At 43.9% G+C, this 23,229-nt stretch overlaps 1 protein-coding gene across 2 annotated transcripts in view; it reads left to right on the top strand.

Moving 5' to 3' along the window:
* The window catches only part of LOC126471594 (potassium voltage-gated channel protein Shal), a 694,995-nt gene that overhangs the window by 340,408 nt on the left and 331,358 nt on the right, over positions 1 to 23,229 (top strand). The gene's annotated exons all lie outside the window — the stretch shown is intronic.

The raw sequence follows: 23,229 nt of genomic DNA, 5'->3' as shown, positions 1-23,229 counted from the left end.
TGCTAATCGCCCGTTCTTCACGACCATTTTTTGGCGACGAATTTGTGAAGTAGAGTTCTGAAGTCGTAGCAGATGAGCTATGTCCACAATTACCATGTTCTTTTGCAAGTTCGAGTCTGTCGCGGCGCACTGTAACTCGTCGTATCGAACGTTTATCAGGTGATATTGTGGAACAATTAATCGATGTCATTTCGAACGTCTTGGTGTTTTTTATTGCATTAGATGAGAGAACTGAGTAATCGGACATAGTCCAGCTGGCAATATTTACTAGCGGTGTTTATACAAACTTGGAACTTGGTAGTAAGGAAAGAACTTCTTGATTTATGTCCTCTCAAAGACGCCACGACAAATAATGACATAGTGCAGTGCGTGGAAGATGTATTTATCAGGTTTGGTCTACCGTGGGAAAGGTCCGTTTCAGTTGCCACTGGTGGAGCATCCTGAATAGTCGGATGTAGAGCAGGGCTTATAAGTCGTTTGAGAAGCAAACCTACAGCATCACGAAGTGAGTTTCGTACCTGTGCGTTGTTTGATTCATCAACAAAACCTGTGTGCAAAAACGTCACAATGCCAAATGTGATGACCGTACTGGTGAGAACAGTTACTTTTATTAAGAGTCATGAACTGAACCATAGACTGTTTAATGCTCAACTGCAGGACATTGAGTGTGAATTTGGTGATATTGCGTACTTTGGTGAAGTTCGTTGGCTCAGTAGGGGTAATATGTTGAATCGCTTTCTTGATTTGTTGGACGAAATAATCTTGTTCGTGGAAAGAGGGGGCGTCCCGTCCATAAATTTCACTGATCCTAAATGGATTAATGAGTTTGCATTTCTCACCGGCATCACAATCCACATGAATTAACTTAATCTTAAATTGCAGGGAAGCAACATATTTATTACTTATTTTGTAGGCAGTACTACTACTTTCAAGAAAATGTTGGAGATTTGGTTGCGTCAGATGTTGGAATGTGAGTTAGCACATTTTCCCAAATTGTCAATGCGGAAATCTAGTTCAAAATGGTTCAAATGGCTCTGAGCACTATGGGACTTAACATCAGAGGTCATCAGTCCCCTAGAACTTAGAACTACTTAAACCTAACTAACCTAATGGCATCACACACATCCATGCCCGAAGCAGGATTCGAAACTGCGACCGTAGCGGTCGCGCGGTACCAGACTGATGCGCCTAGAACCGCTCGGCCACATCGGCCGGCGAAATCTAGTTCAACTCATGATCAGTTGCATACATTTTGAGGTACTCTTTCGAGTCTTGTGAAGGGATTTTCCTCCCGATTTCGAGCTCTGGACGATTTATCGATGGATATGAAAGAGTTTCCTGTGCTCTTTCCAACTACTATAATAATTGATGATGTTCCGTCTGCTCTACAGTGCAACTGCTCACAGTTCAATGTGATAGTGAACGGAAGGCTCAATATGAATCACGAACAAGCGTCTCACTTTTTTATGAACATTCCTCGCAAACTGATTTCCCACATATGCACAAAATGGCTGCCAAACTGCTATCAATGTTCGGCTCAACATATCTGTGTGAAAAACTATTCTCACTAATGAAGATAAATAAATCTCTACGAAGAGTCACCCTAACTGACGCCAATCTCACTGCAGTTCTGCAAATTGCAAGTGAGAAATCGATCGCACCAAATATAAATCTCATTGCAGTTCTGCGAATTGCAAATGAGAAACCGATCGCACCAAATATAAATCGTCTTCTTCAGCGAAAAAAGACGTACACCTCTACTTCACTTGCTGAATGACATTTCAGATATCTAAGAACACATAAGCCTATGTTTTGTTGATAGTGAATTATACTTATTTACTTATTCATTTCTGTGCCTAACCTAGAGTTAATCTTTTGGTCATTGTTTGTGCTGTATTCTAAAAATGCTTATATGTTGCCCTACTGTATTTCCATGACTATAGTAGTAGTCAAAGTTGTATTTAGTTATCAGATGTCAAAGTCAACTTTTGTTTCCTACGCATAATCTAATGAAAGGGATATAATTAGACGTATTTATTTAGTACCATAATCTGATTCGCTGAATAGAATGAGACATTAGACACCGCAACAATGTAACAAGCTTACAACTGGTTTGATAAGTGTCCTTTCTCCAGTTGTTACGGCAAGCTGAGGAAGCAACTACGAGGATAACTTCCGCTAGAGCGCAAACTCTGCTCTTTTTCCTGCCTGAGCTGGAGCGCTGCTCATTGAGCTGATTGGTGCCCCTCTCTATTTTAGGGTCTCAGTCACGTAGGGGTGACAACTGATATCGAGCAAATTCCTGCTAGAATCGTAACAGGTCGCTACAGCCCATACGAAAGTATAACGAGGTGGTTGGGCAACATAAATCTGAATCTTCCGGAGAAGAAAGTAGTTTTCTTGAAACCTATTTGAGTAGACTTAGGGAACCTGTGTTCGACGGCGACTGTGCAACCAATCGCCTGCGACCATGCTATATCTCGCGTAGGCATCGTATGAATAAGATAAGTGAGAGTAGGAAGCGCACGGAGACATATATATTTCGTGAAATGAAATAGGACAGAAATTTGCTAAATTTGGTAAGAAGTAGTCTCCACTAGGTACTGCACAGTGGTTTTCGGAGTATGTATGTTGATGTTGTACAAGGACGGCTACACGCGTGTAATACGATACCGTGGTAACGGCAATATTACAGCCTCTGCTGTAGTGTGGCGTATTGGACAAATTCCAAGCGTGTTTTTTTATGGCAGCACTGGGTACATCGTGCAATCCAAAGCACCATATATTGATGGCAACTTCAACAGTAAACTCTGCATGAGGACGTCTACTGAGTGGTCCTGCTTCTGGATCTCCACGCGTTTACCTCAGCAGCATGTCCTGTCACAGGTCAGGAGGGATCTGCAAGCCTTCTTCGCATAGCGACAGATGCCACTGCTTTCCTGGCTTCGTCGTCCACTTGACATGTTGATACTTAGTGGATTCATCTCCAAACCGCGTTGACGTAGCCTCCTTAGAAGGTACTCAGGTCCTTTTGATTCCAAGTCACGGCTATTTAAGGATCCGATATCAGTACGTGAGGGTTTCACGCCACAGTGGATTCTCAAAGTCAAAGATCACGTACGTTTTTGTGTATTGTTATATACGTAATTTGTGGTATAAAGTTCGTGTCAGTCACTTGTATTTTCTTACGCACTCCAATTTCCGCAAACGTTAGTTCACTTGCCCCGGTAGCCATACGAAGCTAATGACATGCAGATAAATATGACCTGCTATCTTGCTATCTGCGTCTACATCCATACTCAGCAAACCACCTGACGGTGTGTGGCGGAGGGTACTTTGAGTACCTCTATCGGTTCTCCCTTCTATTTCAGTCTCGTATTGTTCGTGGAATGAAAGATTGTCGGTATGCCTCTGCCTGGGCTCTAATCTCTCTGATTTTATCCTCATGGTCTCTTCGCAAGATATACGTAGGAGGGAGCGATATACTGCTTGACTCCTCTGTGAATGTATGTTCTTGAAACTTCAACAAAAGCCCGTACCGAGCTACTGAGCGTCTTTCCTGCAGAGCCTTCCACTCGAGTTTATCTATCATCTCCGTAACGCTTCCGCGATTACTAAATGATCCTGTAACGAAGCGCGCTGCTCTCCGTTGGATCTTCTCTATCTTTTCTACCAACCCTATCTGGTACGGATCCCACACTGGTGAGCAATATTCAAGCAGTAGGCGAACAAGTGTATGTATCTGTAGTATCGAAGAAAGGTAATCCTTATCTGTGTTTTGCAAGCGGTAATGTGACTTTAGAATCTTGTGTGAATACGAGTTTTATAAACTAAAATTTTGCCCACAGATCTATAACTTCATTTCTGTGTCTTTCCGGCCATAGTTTACTGAGTATAGCAGCATGTTAAATTATTTCTTTCATAGATGTTCTTTGCCTTAGATTAATCGGATGACTCAACATGTCGCAGACAGAATGCTTTGGACGGACGTAACATTGCACCAAATGTACACTGCTTACGGTGTACTTACGCGAACTGCTTTATATTTTTTGCGTACGTTTAGTCTCAGCGTCTAGTTTCCACATTAGCAGACGCCTTCCAAATCCTCCTTAAATTCACAAGTCTTCCTTTGCTAGGGTTCTCTTCATAAAGAGCAGCATAGCCAGCGAGCAGTGCAACTGAGTACTTTTAATTTTTAATGATTGGGTTACATGCATTCATGAGCCACCTACTTCTACATTTCTTCTTCAACATTCCACCAATCAAAGAAACTAACAAAAAATTTGCGAATGTGACACTTTCAGACTACATTGTTAGTTAGTATTTTCTGAACTTGTTAAATGGATGAAGCTGAATAAACAGGGATGCTGCAGAAAATCTAACCCTGTATTGTGGACAGTGCTGGTCCCAATTTCGTCTGTCTCTTTCGAGGCGCCTCGTTTGAGAGTAAAACTGTGCTCTGCTGCGTTGGTTATAAAAGAAAGGCTGGTTGCTGCCCCCACAGTTGTTTCTTCAGAGGGCGCCTGGAGTGAACCAGATTAAACAAACGTGAAGTTTGTGGCGCGTAAAACTCGGACGGAAACGAAACAGGAAGCGGCTTAGCGTGCCCCGTGACAGATGTGGGGCAGGCCGGCAGGCAACATGCAACCGCTAGCCGGTCTATCGCACGCGCTTTCGCCTGATAAACAGCTCCTTTTCTCCGAACAGCCAGCAGAAATTCGTTCCGTGAAATTGGACGATCGACAACTCAGAATTCATTAAGAGAAGCAGAGAAAGTTCAAATACGAATAAACTGGCATTTCCTAAGCGGCCCTGTAAATGCGACAGGTTTCGGAGATGGTGAAAAGAACTTAGATTTACTGACAATAAGGAGCTTGGATGAAAAAGAAACTAATGATTATGACCCGATAATAAAGTACAGCCAGCGTCGATGACGACGGCGACGACGACGACGACTTTTACGACGACAATAATACTGAAAAAGTCCAAGAAATAAGGCAACAAAAGTCTCGAAGGTGAAAGAAAATATGCGGGAGACTCAAAATATTGTTGATAAGACATGCTAACCTCGGAACTGTCCTTCGTCAGATTAATGTGCTCTCTATGTTTATACAGCTAAACACACAAAATACATGTGGCAGGACTATATCTTCGATGATTCTGTGAACTTTATGTGAAACTTTGTTATTGGGCAATATAATAGTAAAACAAGTAAAAAATATAGTGTATTATCACGAAAGTGAGTCCTTTCCTTAATAGCACAAGCACAAAGTTCGCAAAACAATCACGACACGTAATGCCGTGTAAATCGCTTATACGAGGGCTATTCGGAAAGTAAGGAACGATAAGTCGCGAATGGAAACCACAGTGAAAATTAAAACTGTTTTATTTGCAACAGTTAGCTACAACTTCCAGCTACTTATCTCCATAGTCGCTGGTCCGATTTAGACGTTTGTCGTAGCGTTGTACGAACTTTTCAATACCCTCGTTGTAGAAGACAGAACGCCAGTGCTTTCCGCCAATTCTCTACGCTGGCCTACAGCTCGTTGTCTGTGCCAAAATGTTGTCTTCATAGCCAGCGGTTCATGTGAGCAGAGATGAAACTCAGAGGGGGATAATTACTGGCTGTATTGTGGGTAGTTAAACATTTCCAATTGGAAACGATGCAGGAGCATCTTCATTTCCCCTGCAGAATGTGGCTGAGAATTGTCTTGAAGAAGAAAACGCACGACAGTTATGTAATGTTGGCTGCATAGCTTCAGGCGAAATTTCTCACCTTGCCCTCGTACTTGGTGGGAGACATTATTGTTCTAGGCATGTTTCTGTGCTCCCTGTGTGCTCAGAACTAAAAAGAACGACATAACGCGATCGACGGGCATACTAGAGACACTGCTGTGCAAAACGTCATCGAATTTTCACTGTGGTTTCCATTTTGCGACCGATCGTTCCTTACTTTCCGAATAACCCTCGTATTTATCAGCACGAATGTTGAACTGCAGCAAAACAGTGCAAAAGATGGCTGGTCTCTTAAAGATCTTATGCGAAAAACACCAAGGACGGCAATCCTCTCAACTTTTTTCGGAAAACATCTTGGCCGTCTTTAGCTTTAAAGTCTATCATTTTTTTTAATCCAATATTTTAATTTCTGCTTTTTGTCCATTTTCCACTACAATGCTGGGAAACATTTATCCTTAAAAACACGTCATAATCTGAAAAAGTATTTGCCAGGTGCTTACGTCGTCATCACATCCAGAGGCTGAATATTTTAAAAAATTAATCAGAGCACACAACCTTTTATTTCGTGCAAGCAACATTCATTAGTACCGTACAGAAATTTGCTCATTGAGTTTGGAAAACTTCCACTTTACATATTTTTAAGGTTTTCTGATATGTGCTAATAACGGATTTAGTACTGGAATATGAAAGTAAACTGAATTCTCGACTTCAGCCAATAGAGAAAATCTGACACAGATTTTCTAGTATACCGGAATACGTACGGTCATCAGTCATTAGTACGTGCAGCTGAAATATACAGCATTTATTCAGTTAGGTTATCGACCATTATCGACGGGACACAAAACACCTTTATTCGCTATGGAACAAGAGGACTATGTTCATCAATTTAGTAATATCAAGAGAGAACTGAGTACTCCACGTGCGAGATCCGACAAAAAATAAACGGGCGAGTTGGCTCAGCGGTTAGTCCGCGCGGTATTCGGAGCGTTTGGTCAGGGGGTTTACCACCCTCTGTAATAAAAAATTGAGTGAAGGTTTCATTGACACACATTAACAAGACGTTACGCGACATCCGCACAAAATCGATCTCCCAGAAGAAGAAGAAAGACGAGGAAGAAACAGAAGGAGAGGAAAAAAGTTGTTAAGACACTGAGTTCGTATTCGGGAAGAGTGTGGTTCAAATCTGCGTCCGGGGCACCAGATTTATGTTTTACGCGTTTCCTCTACATCGCGTGATGTGAATGATAGGATAGTACCTTCAAAACGGCCGGGCTCCTCGTTGTCCATATCTAGATGGTGCTCCGTCTCTAATGACCTCGTCTCCTTTGCCTTTGAACTGAACCTACTTACAGTGAAACCAAGCGGCGAATAAGTGTCTGTATAGTATATCCATTGTTCTGTGTACCTTAAACTATGCAGTGAACTTGTGGTTTGGTTCTTTGAATGTTATTAAAAATGAGATATTCTTTTGTAGCTTACGTCCCAAAATATCGGATGATTAGAAACAGTTTTCAAATTTAAAAGAAAAAATTGATAATTTAAAAAGAAATATGAAAATCAAAATTTTATAGGATTAGAGGTCTTGCACCTAACTTTAAACTTTTAATTGGGTTTTGGGACCTAGGTCATGTTTTTATAACATAAAAAAATAAATACTTGGTGATTCTATTCATCACGCAGAGAGGTGTGAATAGAGACATGAGTGTTAATCTCGTCATTCTTCTGTTTTTGATCTTTGGGGTGAATAGGGACATGTCAAAATCTGTTTTTCATCTATAAGGATAAGAAACAAAATTCACATGGTTAAAAAACGTTTTATTCAAAAAATTGCTTGAATTATGTTTCTTACTCTGTTTACCAAGTAAAAATTCTTATGTCTGTAATTATCGCTCCGTAACATTAATTTGATGAACTTGGTTTGTTTCTCTATACATTAAGTCACTGAGATAATGTTAAAAAATGATGTCTTTGAATCTACAAGTCGTACCCCCAGGAAAAACGAAGAGCTTTTGAACATCTCCTTGACTAAAGAGGACTCTTCATCTGTTAAAATAAATGCGTTTATTCCAAGTTATTTTTCAAAGGAAAAAATTAACATAACGGCTGCCTTCTAAATAAAAAACTTCACATGAGTACGATATAAATTATTGCTTGCTTTTCCATATACTTTAACCACAGAGTAATATCCTGGGTTGAGGTCAATGCCACGTTGTTTTTTATTTACGCCAAATTATTGGACTTCTTCTAAAGAAACAGAGGGGGTTACTGTTTCTATTCATCCAAAAATTCCTGAAAAATAGCCCTACATTTTCAATTAGCCGAAACACAAGTCGGATTAAAGTATTCTTTAAAACTGAACTTAATGAAACGGGATTGTAAATTTGCTTACCGTGTACTTAAACTTCTTCTTCATTTGCTAGTGCTTTTGTCCCGCATTTTGCGCAGGGTCGGCATTGTTAAGGTCGGATTTGGCATGGTTAATCTTAAGGGGTGGCCGGATGCCCTTCCTGCTGCCACCCCATACCCCCAGGGATGGGAGTAGTCTACCCCATCTGTCTGCGTCTAGTGTAAACCATGAAATAGTGTGAACGTTTTTCAAATGTCTGCGAGGCATGTAATTCAGGCGGGACATTGGTTCAAATGGCTCTGAGCACTACGGGACTTAACATCTGTGGTCATCAGTCCCCTAGACTTAGAACTACTTAAACCTAACTAACCTAAGGACATCACACACATCCATGCCCGAGGCAGGATTCGAACCTGCGACCGTAGCAGCAGCGCGGTTCCGGACTGAAGCGCCTAGAACCGCTAGGCCACAAAGGCCGGCGCGGGACATGGGGACCAGCCCGGTATTCACCTAGTGGGATGTGGAAAACCGCCTAAAAACCATATCCAGGCTGGCTGGGGCACCGGCCCTCGTCGTTAATCCGCCGGCTGGATTCGATCCAGGGCCAGCGCGCCTACCCGAGTTCAGGAAGCAGTGCATTAGCGCTCTCGGCTAACCTGGGGGGTACTACCGGGTACTTAAACTAAAGAAAAACAATTTAGGTTGGTACTTGCGAATAAAGGATGTTCAGCAGCTCATCCGATGTTTGTCATAGAATGAACAAAACACCGACTGATAGTGTCACCAAATTTGGAATTCGTAATTTTCTGTTAGAGTGATTCACTGCCAGCATAGACAAACAATTCTTTGAATGATATACCGATTTGTCTTCCGGCATGATAGTATAAAACATTCTTGTAAGTTTCGTTTCTGTTCACCCATTGTTTCTATTCATCCTATTTTACGGTACTATGTGCCAGGGTGTTTTGGGCTGTGTCGCTATACTACCTTGCCATGTTTAAATATTCATCCTCCATGTTAGCTATCTATGTGGACGACCATCCATTTATTTGCATTTATACTTCCGGAAAAAATTTGTGCACCCTTTTAGAGGTTTCCGATTCACTCAAGAGACATTGTTGCAACAGTGCTTATGGCGTAAATGAAATAATTACATTTACGGACTTATAGCAGAAGCGGTTCTGAGCTACCAGATGTCGACACGTATTCGTACATAGTTTAGTCTCCACTGGCGGCAATGCAGGTGCTGATTCTGGCATTCAGTGAATCGTACAGATGACGTATATTGTCCTGGGATACGTTATTTCGTGCTTGTTCGAATTGTCCACGTAGCTCTGTAAGAGTTATTAGTTGAGGGTTTGTACGAGTTACTTTTCGTCACATGATATCCCACACGTGCTCGACTGGAGACAAGTCCGGAGATCGTGCTGGCAAGAGAAGTTGCTGCACATCTTGAAGAGCACGTTGAGTTTCATGGGCAGTGAGTGAGTGTATGTGTGTGTGTGTGTGTGTGTGTGTGTGTGTGTGTGTGTGTGTGTGTGTGTGTGTGGAGCGTTATCCGGTTGGAACAACACAGCACCTCCCTGCTGCACGAACGACAAAAAAGAAAAAAAAAACGGGTTTAACAACATTCTGCACGTACCGAACGCTGGTTAGTGTCCGCTCCAGAAACACCAAAGGTTAACAAAAGTTGTAGCTTATCGCGTCCCAGACCATAAGGCCTACGGTGGGGTCAGTGTGTCTTGGACGAATACACTCTACGAGTCAGTGCTAACCAGGTGTACGTCGTTCACGCAAACGATCATCACTTGCATGTGGGCAGAAGGCCATTGCGCGCCATTCAGTCTTCCAAGTGATCGACGGCTCCAGACGAGCCGTGCAATTCGAGCAGAAGACGGGCTAGAGGTGTGCTGCTCACAGTCTCACTGCTAATACCCGGTTCGCAACAGATCGTCTGGGCTCACAAGGCCTCTCATCTGTGCTGTGGTAGTTGTGCAATCTTCCACTACTGTCCTTACAATACGACAATCCTGGAGGTTGTCTACGCTGCGTGGACGTCCAAAACCTCGTCTACAGGTGTGAGAATGTTCACGTGACCACCGACGCCGCCATCGTTGCACAAATGTAGCACGTCCAACTTGTGTGGCAATTCTCCGAAACTAGCTCATTTTGCTGTAGGAAGCGCGAGTGCGTTTCCAGGCTATGGTTGCCTGCTTGTTTTACACATTTAGGCCACACTGAGCCTTTTGTCTGTGGGAATTCCCTATGAAGAAGTAGACACAGAAGGCGCTCTGGTAGCTATACCACTACGCTATCTGTTGGCTGACGACGTTGAAACCATTATCAGTACATCTACTGTCCCCCAGGAGACGTACGTCGTAAATTTCGAAATTTGTGGTAAGGTCTTATGGGATCAAACTGCTAAGGTCATCGGTCCCTAAGCTTACCCACTGCTTAATCTAACTTTAACTTACGCTAAGGACGACACATACACCCATGCCCGAAGGAGGACTCGAACCTCCGACGAGGCAAGCCGCGCGGACAGTGACAAGACCCCTCAGAGCGCCCGGCTACCCCGCGTGGCGCAACTATGTCGTCATCGGATCAAAATCGACGTCGTCTTTTCAGGTGTACTAATTTTTTCCAGCAGTGTATATGCAAAAGTTTTACCTTATATTTTCTCTGCACCTGCCTGTTTATTACCCAGATGCTTCGTTCAAATCTACAGTTATATGGTCTACAAACCACCATACAGTGCACTATTATGAATATTCTGTCCTATTCCATTCACATATGGAGCTAGAGAATTGATTTTACGTACAGTAAGTGCTCAAAACTGTCGGGTCACCACTATGTAATGCGGAACTGACCACTAGATGTCACGAGAGGCAAACCCGCCAATATAAAAGGAGGTGGGAAGTATTGTGTTGACGTTAGAGAAACAGTGAAAGTAGAATGATTTAGTCAGAAGAGCCTACTGACTTCGAATTCGGACTAGTCATTGGATCTCATCTGACTAACAAACCCATCAGGGACATTTCAACACTTCTAACTCAGTTTCACTGAAATTAGTAACGGGTGATAAGAAAGCCACAAGAAGTACTGTAGTAGTATCCACGGGCTGGTAGGCGCAGTAGGGCGACATGTCGGTCAGAACGGCATGTTCGCAAAACGACTGTATGTCGGGCTTGCATCGCTCAGCGGAAAACAGCACCGCGCCGCGGTAATAACCCGAGTGGGCAGGCGATGTCACCACACGGGGGCAAGAGACTTGTCAGCTACATGACTGAATGCTGGGGTTTGGTGCAAGAAATTCGCCTCAGACTCGTATAAATAGGTCTCAACTTTGAGGCGGAGTCACTCAGAGTTTAGCAGCACCACCAAGACACCAGGACCACAATAAACGACGACACGACTGGGCACCGCCAGCTACATCCGTGGATTCGAGACAAGGGTGGGCCATCCGCCACCTGCGTGTTTGATGCCACAGCGCTGCTGGCTTGCTGTTAACGCCTGCCGCCAGCTGAATCTTGGCGGAGGGTAGCACGCACAGTAGTCTCGTAAGTGATGCCGCGGTGAACGCGTGCAGGGCTGAGTCGCAAGAAGTGGTCGTCCCACACTGAAACCCCATTGCAACAGAAGGAACGCGTCATTGACAATGATGGGCCTTAGACTGCCTTCACACCCGCAGCTGTCTTCCAGCCTGTAATAAGCATCGCGGAGAACCAATGCAAGCATCGCTTCGCCTGGCAGCCGTCCACAAGCCAGCGCTTGTGAGTCACCAGAGTGAAACGTGTTTGCCTTGTGGAGCTATCAACGCATTGTGTACTTCACGTTGAATAAAGCAGTGTCTTTCCGTCAGCAGTGTATTCACTGAGCCTTCCGGCCTGTTGCCACCATACTGGGCGTCGCTGCCCTCAACAGTACAGCGGGTGGCGAAGGAATATCTACAGGTAAGCCAAGACCAGGCAGATCTCATGTACTGGTGGACAGTGACTGTCGAGCATTGTGCAGGGTTCTTTATATAATCGCACGAAATCAGTGAAAGCAATCCTCGTGTTCCGAAGTGCCACCAGCAGCCCAGCTAGCACAATGACTTTGTTCAGGGAGCTAACAAGAATGAAGTGCAGTCGTGGAGCAGCTCTTCATATGCCACACATTTCTGTAATCAAAACTACGCGGCGCTTGATTTGGCATACAGAGTGACGCCACTCGACATTGGATGACGGGAAACGAGTGATTCGAGGTGAAGGATGATGCTGTACCCTGTGGCAACACGATGGAAGGGTTTGGGTTTGACTAATGCCCGGAAAACGTTATCTGCCATCATGTGTAGTGCCAACAGTGAAGTATAGAGGAAGTGTACTACCAAGTAGGTTTTTTTACGTCGTTAGGATGTGACCCGCTTGTTGCGCTTAAGAACACACTAAATTCTGGAGGATACGACCACATTTTGCAGCATTGTGCACTGTGTACAGTATAGGAACAGTTTGGAGACGACTATCGCTTTATCAGCATGACAATGCACTCTGTCATCAAGCAGCATCTGTGAAGCAGAAGAGTGACGTGCACAGAAACATTAGACACCTCACTGAAACAGTTCCCAGCAGAGTTAAAGCCGCCATAAAGGTGAATGGCGGACACATTGCATATTAGTGTCCACAAGTAGGTGTCGGGATACTTTTTATCGGATAGTGTATGTTCCGCGCTTTTCCTAAATATTTTGTTGCAAATATCGGGATAGTTTCTTCATAACGGTCAATGTCTATTAATTGCCTCATCTCGTTGTAGATGCGACATTAAACCTAAACCTTATCTTATTTCTATCAATCGAGAGCATTAATTTTTCGCAATGCGCGTTGGTGGACATATTTTACGTATCGTTATTTTTCCGCATAATGTAATATATTTTTTTAATTTTTATAGTAAAATTGCTGTACTAGTCCTAGTGTTTTCAGATACATAGCTCGAGAGAAACCTTGTCTATTTTGGAGGCCTCGCAATTACATCTAGAAGTCATTCTGTCCAAATTATGGTGCTCAACCACCGAAACTGCCTGCAATACCTAATAGAGGCAAAATGTGACCTCTAACAAAAATTCCTTTATCCAATATGATTTATATGTGACCATCGAAGATACTTTTTACCGACGTTATTTTTAGATTAATATGTAACTGCTGAATCTTGTTATAAATCTGCGTAAGGCCCCTTACCTGATACCACTAGCGGTTCTAAGCGCTTCAGTCTGAAACCACGTGACCGCTACGGTCGCAGGTTCGAATCCTGCCTCGGGCATGGATGTGTGTGATGTCCTTAGGTTAGTTAGGGTTAAGTAGTTCTAAGTTCTAGGGGACTGATGACCTCAGAAGTTAAGTCCCATAGTGCTCAGAGCCATTTGAACCATTGTTTTGAATTAATTTCGAAATTTCTTTTTTGCCAGCAAGTTCATGGTAAGGGTCTGCGGTAGCGTTCTCGCTTCCCGAGCCCGGGGTCCCGGGTTCGATTCCCGACGGGGGCAGGGATTTTCACCTGCCCCAAGATGACTGGGTGTTGTTGCGTCGTCTTCATCATCATTATTCATCCCCATTACTGTCGGAGGATGGCAATGGCAAACCACCTCCACTAGGACCTTGCCTAGTACGGGGTTACGGGTCTCCTGCATCGTTCCAGTACGCTCTGTCGAGTATGGGACTTAGTCATCATCATTATGGTAAGGATATATACTTTTGTTCGGTTGTAATACGGGATAGCCCAACTATCGCTTCCCCAGCGTTTCTAACCCACAATGATATAGCTAGATGTAACTCCTGTATTACCTCTTTGGCGGGAATACTGAACGTTCATCCACTACCATCGTTGTCTCATCCCATTTAATATCCTCCACTCACTCATTAACACAGGACCTAAATATCCCCAGATGCATAGCCTTACGTAAAACAGAACGCATTCAATGTGTCATCTGGAGAGTCTCAGTATATTTTCTTTTTCTAAAGCAGAGACATAATTTAACTAAATCGTCAATCAGCAATTTCACATCAACTGCTAGATAAAGGTCACGTCTAGACTTCTCTATGCATTATAGTCTTCAGCCATACGCACTGTGTTACTCCAGCCTCATCTAGCCACCTTACATTAGGCCGTCGTCTCGGTCTCTTCTTATCTCAAGGAATCCAATAATGAACATCTTGTTCCACCTAACAATCATTCACCTGTTTTTATTTTATTTTATTATAGCTCTTTCTCCTATCGATGGCTAAAACACATCTCTTTATTTTTCTCTGAGGAACCTGAGTTTATGATGGATTTTGTATTAAAGATTCTTGTCTCACGGCCTTACTTCAAAATTGGTAACAGACGCTTTCTATAAGGTTTTCGTTTCAGAGACACCAGACATGTATTATGGAAAACCCTACCTCGTTTACCAAAAACTCCTTTGAAAGTTTAACTTTTGCTGTAATTTGATAGCCATGTCCTTACAAAAATGTGCATTCTTCAGCAGCCTGCAAATATTACAATTTTAATAAAGCAACAGTCCCTAGTGGTCTCCAGTCATAACTAGTCAATTAAAGACATAAAAGCAAATGTTTAATTCGGAATAAAATTCAGTCGTCAGTTTCAAATATGAATAAAATAGCAAGTGTTTATTTTTGATTAACAATTCCAATTCCTCACGTTTCTGTCATCGTAAATTAATTTGTAGTCATGTTTCTATAAAATTTGTAGGTCTTCGTATAGTCCTGCAGTTTCCCAGTTTTGCAGTAACGTTGCTTCTCACTTGGGTTCTTATATAGATCTGATACGTCTATTTATTCTTATAGACGCTACAGATTTGTTCGTACACCATCTTTATAATTTCCTGTACTTGTAGACATACACTGTTATAAGCTCACTTTTAGATATTATTTATTAAAAATAGTCCTATTATCTACAGAAAAGATTGGCTTTGTTAAGACTCTCTTCGTTGCTGCAGCACTGGTATGTTCCATGAATGGGCCATTAACAAGGTACTAGGACAAATAATTTGTGTGGCGTGTGCTTTCATGTTCTGAATGACAATAAGAGTCAAATCAACGGATAGGCGTCAATTCACTCCCGACCAAGAATGTACCCAGTTTTCATCGTTTTCACATTTTTTGTTTTCTGTGATTAAATTAGTAAGAACATCGATTTTATGCAAATGGAAATTTGAAACAGCACTCAAGATATTTGAGTATTTTCGGCAGAAAACAATCATGACATTATATAACGGTAATATCTTTATCGTAAAGTTTTAAGAAAGCATTTAAAAACATGCAGTTTATTAGTACGAAATACTGAGACGGATTTTACTCATTAAAGCAACGGACTGCCAATCCCCACGCATATGTCCGAATCACTCTGTTACGATAGCTTTAATTTCAAATAGTCGCTGATAAGTTGTAACAGCTCCACTTAAATAACTCTTCATTTTTTGCTCGAACAGTCCACGGGTGTACTGCCGGTCCATAGTGTCCAACGGGCACAATATTTCTGCGATCAGACATGCTGCCATCGTCAGGTGCGCTAACGTACTGACCTCCTGAGGGTGGGCGGCCGTATTAAATCCCCTCCCCTCGCGAGGCGTTCTCTCCTCGGTCCGCGCCCGCGCGTCAGCGGTCGCTGAAACATTGGCGTTGGCGTGTGTGGTGGCGTCGGTGTAATTGCCTCGTCCGGCCTAGTCGCCCGTTCGTTTCCTTTGCTGAGCGTCTTTTTAATTAGACTTAATGCCGGTTCCCATGACCTGCTGAGGTTGTAGCCGCAATCTCGGTTGATGAGTCCATCCCTGGTACGAATTTCGATAGCCTCTCTAACGACGGTGTCCCAGTATTTAGATGTCTGTGCCGAGACCCTGGCATGTTGGTAGTCCATTTCGTGATTTTCGGACAAACAGTGATCTGCGACCGCCGACTTGTTGGGGTACCTAAGTCGAGTGTGCCTCTGATGTTCTCGGCAACGATCTTCGATGTTGCGCACTGTCTGTCCAATATGTCTTCCCACAATGACACGGAATCTGGTATATGCCGGCCTTCCGCAAACCGATATCGTCCTTGACACTTCCCAATAATGCTCATGTTTTATTTGGTGGGCAAAAGACAGTTCCTACTCGGTGTTTCCTCAATATTCGTCCTATTTTCCCCGATAGTGCGCCAGTATACGGTATATAGGCAGTGGCTATCTCTTTCTCTGTGACTTCTTCCGTCTCCACACGCTGTACTGTAGAGGTGGCGCGGATAGCGCGTCTGATCTGCCATTCTGAGTACTCGTTTTTCCGGAATACAGTCTTGAGGTGTTCCAGCTCTTGGAGGAGACTCTCTGCGTCAGAGATGGTGCGCTCCCTGTCCATCAGTGTTTTTAGCACCCCATTCCTCTGCGCGGGGTGGTGGCAGCTATCCGTATGCAAATACAGGTCGGTGTGCGTTTTCTTGCTGTATACCCCGTGGCCCAGTGTGCCATCCGCTCTTCTTTTGACCATGATGTCCAGGAATGGTAATCTTCCTTCTGCTTCGGTCTTCATAGTGAATTTGATGCTCGGATGTATGGAGACCAGGTGTGTAAGGAAGTCTAGGAGCTTGTCCCTTCCATGGGGCCAGATCACGAACGTCTCATCCACATAAAGTAGAAAACAAGTAGGTTTCCATTTGGATGACGCCAAAGCTTCCTCCTCGAAGTGCTTCATAAAGAAATTCGCGACCACAGGCGAGAGTGGGCTCCCTATTGCGACTCCTTCTGTTTGTTCATAGTTTTCTCCATTAAAGAGAAAATACGTGGAGGTCAGAACGTGCTTGAAAAGGTTGATCGTCTTCTCATCAAATTTCTGTGCAATAAGCTCAGCTGACTCTCGAAGAGGCACCCTGGTGAATAATGAAACAATGTCAAAACTCATCAGGATATCTGAGTCTTTCAATTTGAAGTTCTCGAGACGTTTCACGAAATCCACAGAATTACGAAAGTGACGAGGGTATTTACGCGCGTAAGTGCTTAGTAATTCTGCCAGCAAATAAGTAGGTGCCCTAATGTTGCTGACAGTTGGGTGTAACGGCACCCCTTCTTTGTGGACTTTAGGGAGTCCATAAAGTCTTGGCGGTACAGGTCCTTGAGGTGTCAATTTCTTGGCGACGCCCTCTGCTAAATCTGCGTTCTTGAGAAGAGCTCTAGTCTCGTTGTCCACCTTCTTTATGGGGTCAACGTTGATCTTCCTGTAAGAGTCGTCATTTAGCAGGCTCTACATCTTCTCAATGTAGTCCTTATGGGAAAGAACAATTGTAGCATTGCCTTTGTCAGTCGGTAAGACAACAGTCTCAGGGCCCTGTCTCAGGTCTCGAATGGCTGCCCTCTCCCTGCTGGTAATATTCGACTTGATCGGTTTAGTTCTCGTCAGAGCACGGCAGGTTTTCGGCGTACTTCTTCAGCTGCTGCAGGTGGTAGTCGCGCAGCAACCTGTTCAACTGCATTGACAATGTCCACTACCGGCGTGAACCTAGGCGTGGGAGCAAAATTAAGTCTCTTCTCCAGAACAGAAACTGCATCCCCTGTCAGCTCAATGTCCATGAGATTGATGACCGTCTTGCGTGGGGCCTCCAGCGATGATTTGTCAGAGAGACGAGAGAACTTAGATATCTGACGTCCCGAAGTCTTCTTATGTGCAGAATCGGCGGTCACCCAGGTAACAACATCAGTCCTGTCCCAGGTCCCGGAATTAAAATGACTGGCTAGTTGTAGATGTATTTTAAGTAATTCTTGGGAGTTGTACTCAAGGCTGCGTCTGGTAAAGTCTACCCTCTCACGAACCAAGGCGAGGACAGCACGCCTCATAATTCTCTTAGCTGCTGCAGAATCGATGTGATGTGTGACCTTAGCAAGGTTCGGCACAACCTGATCGGCACGACATCTCTTCAGAAAAGCAAGAGCACTCAGCAGACGGCTTCTTCTGTGGTGCAGCTTGTCGAATTTCTTCATGCTGCGATACATCTCCTCCCCGTAGAGGTATATGATGTGATTCTTCAGTTTCGTACCAGGGAAGCACTCATCAATCGAGATTGCGGCTACAACCTCAGCAGGGCATGGGAACCAGCATTAAGTCTAATTAAAAAGACGCTCGACCGATGACCGTCGCAGTCTGGTCCCTTTAATCCCACAAAAAGACGCTCAGCAAAGGAAACAAACGGGCGACTAGGGCGGACGAGGCAATTACACCGACGCCACCGCAGACGCCGACGCCAGCTTCGCAGCGACCGCTGACAGCGCGGGCGCGGACCGCGAAGAGAACACCGCGCGAGGGGAGGGGATTTAATACGGCCGCCCACCCTCAAGAGGTCAGGTACAGCATCCTCCGCACTGGCCGCTATCCTCAGGAGTGGAAACACACCGAGGTCGTCCCCATCCGGAAGCCTGGGAAGGACCCTCGTCTACCGAGCAGCTACAGGCCTATCAGTTTGCTACCAGCAGTCAGTAAAGTCTTTACACGGCTGTATCTCTGCCGCCTCCTGCGTCACATCATTGAAGAACGTCTCATACCGGACGAACAATGTGGTTTTCGCCCTGGACACGCAATAACGCACCAACTGCTTCAGTCGTTGAAGAGGCCCTTGATGCCATCGAACGACACGAGTATTTCGGGGCCATCTTCCTGGCTGTTTCACGGGCGCTCGATTCTGTATGGCATGAGGGGCTTCTCTTCAAGCTCCTGGACCTCGGTGTGCCCCGGCCACATGTCCGTCTCTTAAAATCTTACCTGGCCCACAGAAGCTTTCATGTACGCACGGAGGACCTGTCGACGCGCCACCAGGTCAGGGCTGGAGTTCCCCAAGGCTCCGTCCTTGGCCCCATACTGTTCATCCTGTATACCGCAGACATGCCGCGAGTGGACAGGGTCCACCTCGCCCTCTACGCGGATGATACGGCGATGTACACGCGAAGCATGAATGCAGCTCTGCTCCAACGACGCATGCAGGCAGCAGCTGACACACTTAGTGGGCCAGGAGGTGGCGCCTCAGCTTCAATGGAGCTAAGACGCAAGCCCTCCTCATCACCAAGAAGCATATCCCAGCCGACCTACCGCAGATCACCGTCAGGGGAACCGCCGCACCTTGGGGCAATACAGCCAACTACCTGAGTGTGACGCTGGATAGAGGGCTCACCTGGAGACACCATATCGACGCCATCGTCAAAAAGGTCAGGGGTCGAATGACTCACCTCTACCCTTTCCTAAATCCGACACCTGCGCTCCCGCCAGAAATGGGTGTTGCGCTTTATCTTACACTCATACGCTCGCTCATCGACTACGCCGCTGTGGTTTGGGGCAATGATGCAGCGACCCACGTCGACCGCCTCCAGAGACTTCAGAACCGGATTCTACATCTGGCATTGCACCTCCCTCGGGACTTCCCGTCGGACGACCTTAACCGAGTCTCCAACATCCCAACAGTTCGAGACAGGTTTCGTCAGGCTGCACGGCTCTTTTACGAGGAGAACGCTCGGTCCGAAAATCCGCTCCTTCGAGCACTGGGCCACCGGGTACAGCGTCTTAACGCAACCAGATGGCCCCACTTGCTTCGCGACCAATTAAGTTGCCAGCACGCCCAGAACACCGTCCCAGCAGACTTACAGGACGTAAAACGAGAAGTAAGACACCTCACACGCACCATCAGTTTGGAGGAACAGCCTTCCGGCTTAGACTTCACCGACCCACAGGGGCTCATCTGTCCCTGTCAGGCAGCAGCAGCAGGAGCTCATTTCGTTAGCGCACCTGACAATGGCGACATTTCTGATCGCCGAAATATTGTGCCCGTTGGACACTATGGTCCGGCAGTACACCCGTAGACTGTTCGAGCGAGAAACTAAAGACTCGCATTTTTATTTTTTGTTTGTGATACATTTCGTGTCAGGCTTTACTATCTGTGAGTGTTACGGGCTAATAGGGTTAGTGGCTGCGTATCCTAAGCTGGTAATTTACTGTTCACATTTGAATAAAAATACATCTGCAGCAGTGCCAGCAATTTTGTTAAAAGAGCTGTTTGACACGTAATGTTGGTCTGTATATTAAATTGACCTACTACAACTAATAATTAGATAAAGCACTAATTTATGAAGCTATTCTGCAGTATATGAATGTTCACCATCCTGTATTCAACAGAAAACGAAATCTGAGCACAAGTAATCCAAGAAATTTGTATCAGAAACGCACACACGTGTATTTGCGTAGTAGTAAATAAAATATGCATAGCTATGTACTCGAACATTATTCAGTAGTTAAGTATTCATCAAATGTCGCAGTGCGCTGAGGATGTTTCCTCGTGAATGTAATTATGACTCTTAGTCTCGAGAAGATTTATTACTGAGATACTTCATCAAACCAAAAGAATCACAACGAAGTTCAAAGACAAAATCTGCACATGCAATTGAAAATGTGGGAAAGCTTCACCGTCATGTGTTACTCAAATCGTTCCTGCATGAATGTACACAGTATATACTCTGCCACAGCAACCAACAATCCGGATACAGTTTTCAAACTTACACATTTGAAAATAACTCACGCACAGATCAAGATATTCAGTATTATGAAGTGGAAAAGATGTGTACTATTTAAGTATTCGATCATCTGCGCATGTAATAATTATGGAAGAGAAAAAAAGAGATAGCAGCAACAGGTGTCGACAAAATGGCTTCACAAAAAACATGCATCCATTTTATGTTCAATAATAAATGAATGACTTAGAATGAACAAAAACAATTCGTAATAATACCGAATATAATTACTATATTGTTCTCAAATTGTTCATTGATCATCGGTAGATATTACATGAAACAATGTTCTAGTAAAAGCCATGAAAATATCTAGTCCCTCTACAAATCTTCCAGTATAGCAGTTAACTGATGTGAACGCAGGAGAGGATAATAAGATGGAATGAAAAAGTATTGGATGAAATAAATTACGACTTGATTCCGTAATCAGTTTCGAGCTTAGTAACAAGAAGCGATCTATAATCCTTAGTAATACCACACACATGATTAAATCACGCTACAGTTCATTACAAGCTCTACACACGGAGCGATTGCAAAATAACTGTGCAAATATTTGCGTCTCACGATTGAAATGATCTAAGCATCGCCTACCAACAACGGTGGCAACATAACTAAAGTGACTCTCTCGAAAACATCCAACACTGCAAACGTCGAGTACGACCTGCGTCGCTTCGAATTCCGGAACACAGCGCCCTCTTCAAATACACATGGCGTCAGGGCGCAGACAACCGCCAACGGCTCCCATTGGCTGAAGACCCAAGTAGCACGCCGAAGAGGATAAATCGCTTATGCGGTGCCACAAAGGGACATCTCAGAGCTTTTGCACGACCGATGGAACCCGTTCACTAGATATCTTTACTGAATAGTGCAAGTATTATGTCGCGATATTATGAAAATCAGAAGCTCTGCGTAAAAACAAAACTTCAATGTAAAATGCAAGTGTCAGAGCCCAACTTTCTAAATACGGACATCACCCTTATCTCCAATATTACTCATCCTCTCTAATGACTTCGTTGTTGACGGGACGTTAGTGTCTAACCTCCTCCTCCAATATGATTCACACAAAGGATAGATATACGATAAGTTGACGGATTGTTGTATTAGGTTGCAGACAATGAAAATGTCGCATTTCTAGATGAAAATTGTGACTCCTTGCATGTGTTGTAACGAAAATTCACTACACACTTTGCGGGAAAGAGCTCGTGTTTTACTGATTTGCTATAATCTCTTCATGTGAGTATTTTTAAGCTATTACGTAAATTTTTAGATAATCAAGTAAAACATGTCCGTTAGTGTACAGAAGTAATATAGTGTTTAGTTAACACGCTAGGTTACCGTTACGTGATTCAAAGACAAATAAAATAAAATAATCTCATCAGGCACCAGGCAACTAAAGGAGCAAAGTCAATACCGTTAGTATTATTTTCATTTCTCCTCGCGTTTGGAAATTTACTCTCGTATTTTGGTGTAAGCACCCCATTAAATCACATTTGTGTAAGTAGTGAAACTTGAAACCTGGCGAAAATGGTTTTCATCTTGTTGAAACTTCAATAACTGTACAGCTTTAATGGCAGTATGGAAATATTATTAAATGTGACTTGAAATACGAGTGACACGAAGCGCTTAAAACCGTCTGTGCCTCTTTGCTCTATAATCGTATTTAGGAATTTAGACGACGGTAACGGACTCCACAGCTGCAATAATGACAAGAATGTGCGACGGGCAACAGCAGCGGCTCCTTCCAGAGGTATGCGGCGTGCCTGCGCAGAAGGCGGGGCGTGCGACTATATCGCGCCAGGTGTGCCAGCGCCGCTCGGACATTTGCCAGTTTACTTTTAAACCTAACATTACATGAATCTAAGACTTAATCTGATTATGAGTTCTTCTCAGTCACATTCTAATAACTGCTTACAAACGAAAACGTCGTAATTATTGAGCATTGGACAATAAGCATATTAGTAATGAATTAACGACGTCTGTGGGTGTGCGTGTGTGTTTGTTATATTTTGTGTTGTCCGGTAGCTCGTTTAGAGTGCTGAATATTGTTTTGTTACATAGTACCGTTTGGTCATTGATAACTTTGATGATCAAACAGTTCTATGTAACAAAACAGTCTTCGACACATTAAACGAGCTATCGGACATTACAAAATAAAACACACAATCATACACACACACACACAGACAAACACACACACACACACACACACACACACACACACACACACACACAAAATGAAAACAAACGGAACCGATTCAAAGTTCGCGGACGTCAAAACAGTAAAGAAACGACAGTCGGATGGGCATCAGAAGTGTAAATTTGTGCAGTGCAACGTGTGTTCAAGTCACAATAACATAACAAGACGCAGTATTCACAAATGAGAGGGAGCAAACGCAAGTGAGCACTGTCAAGATATTAAACATAATCCTTGATTAACAAATTGCACGAAATAGTTCTCCATATCTAAGCTTCAAAAATTCTTATCGATGTCCAAAGGTCAAATCAACTGCTCAAAAACACATTTGGCACAGAAAAACAGAATTTTCACAGCTCATGACTGGCCGAATACGACAATGGTAAGCTCAAGAACGGGCATATGCTAACAA

Source organism: Schistocerca serialis, chromosome 3 (assembly GCF_023864345.2).
Source record: "Schistocerca serialis cubense isolate TAMUIC-IGC-003099 chromosome 3, iqSchSeri2.2, whole genome shotgun sequence".
Lineage (NCBI taxonomy): Eukaryota > Metazoa > Arthropoda > Insecta > Orthoptera > Acrididae > Schistocerca > Schistocerca serialis.
The sequence above is the reverse complement of the archived record's forward strand: the minus strand, read 5'-3'. Positions and strand labels throughout refer to the sequence as shown.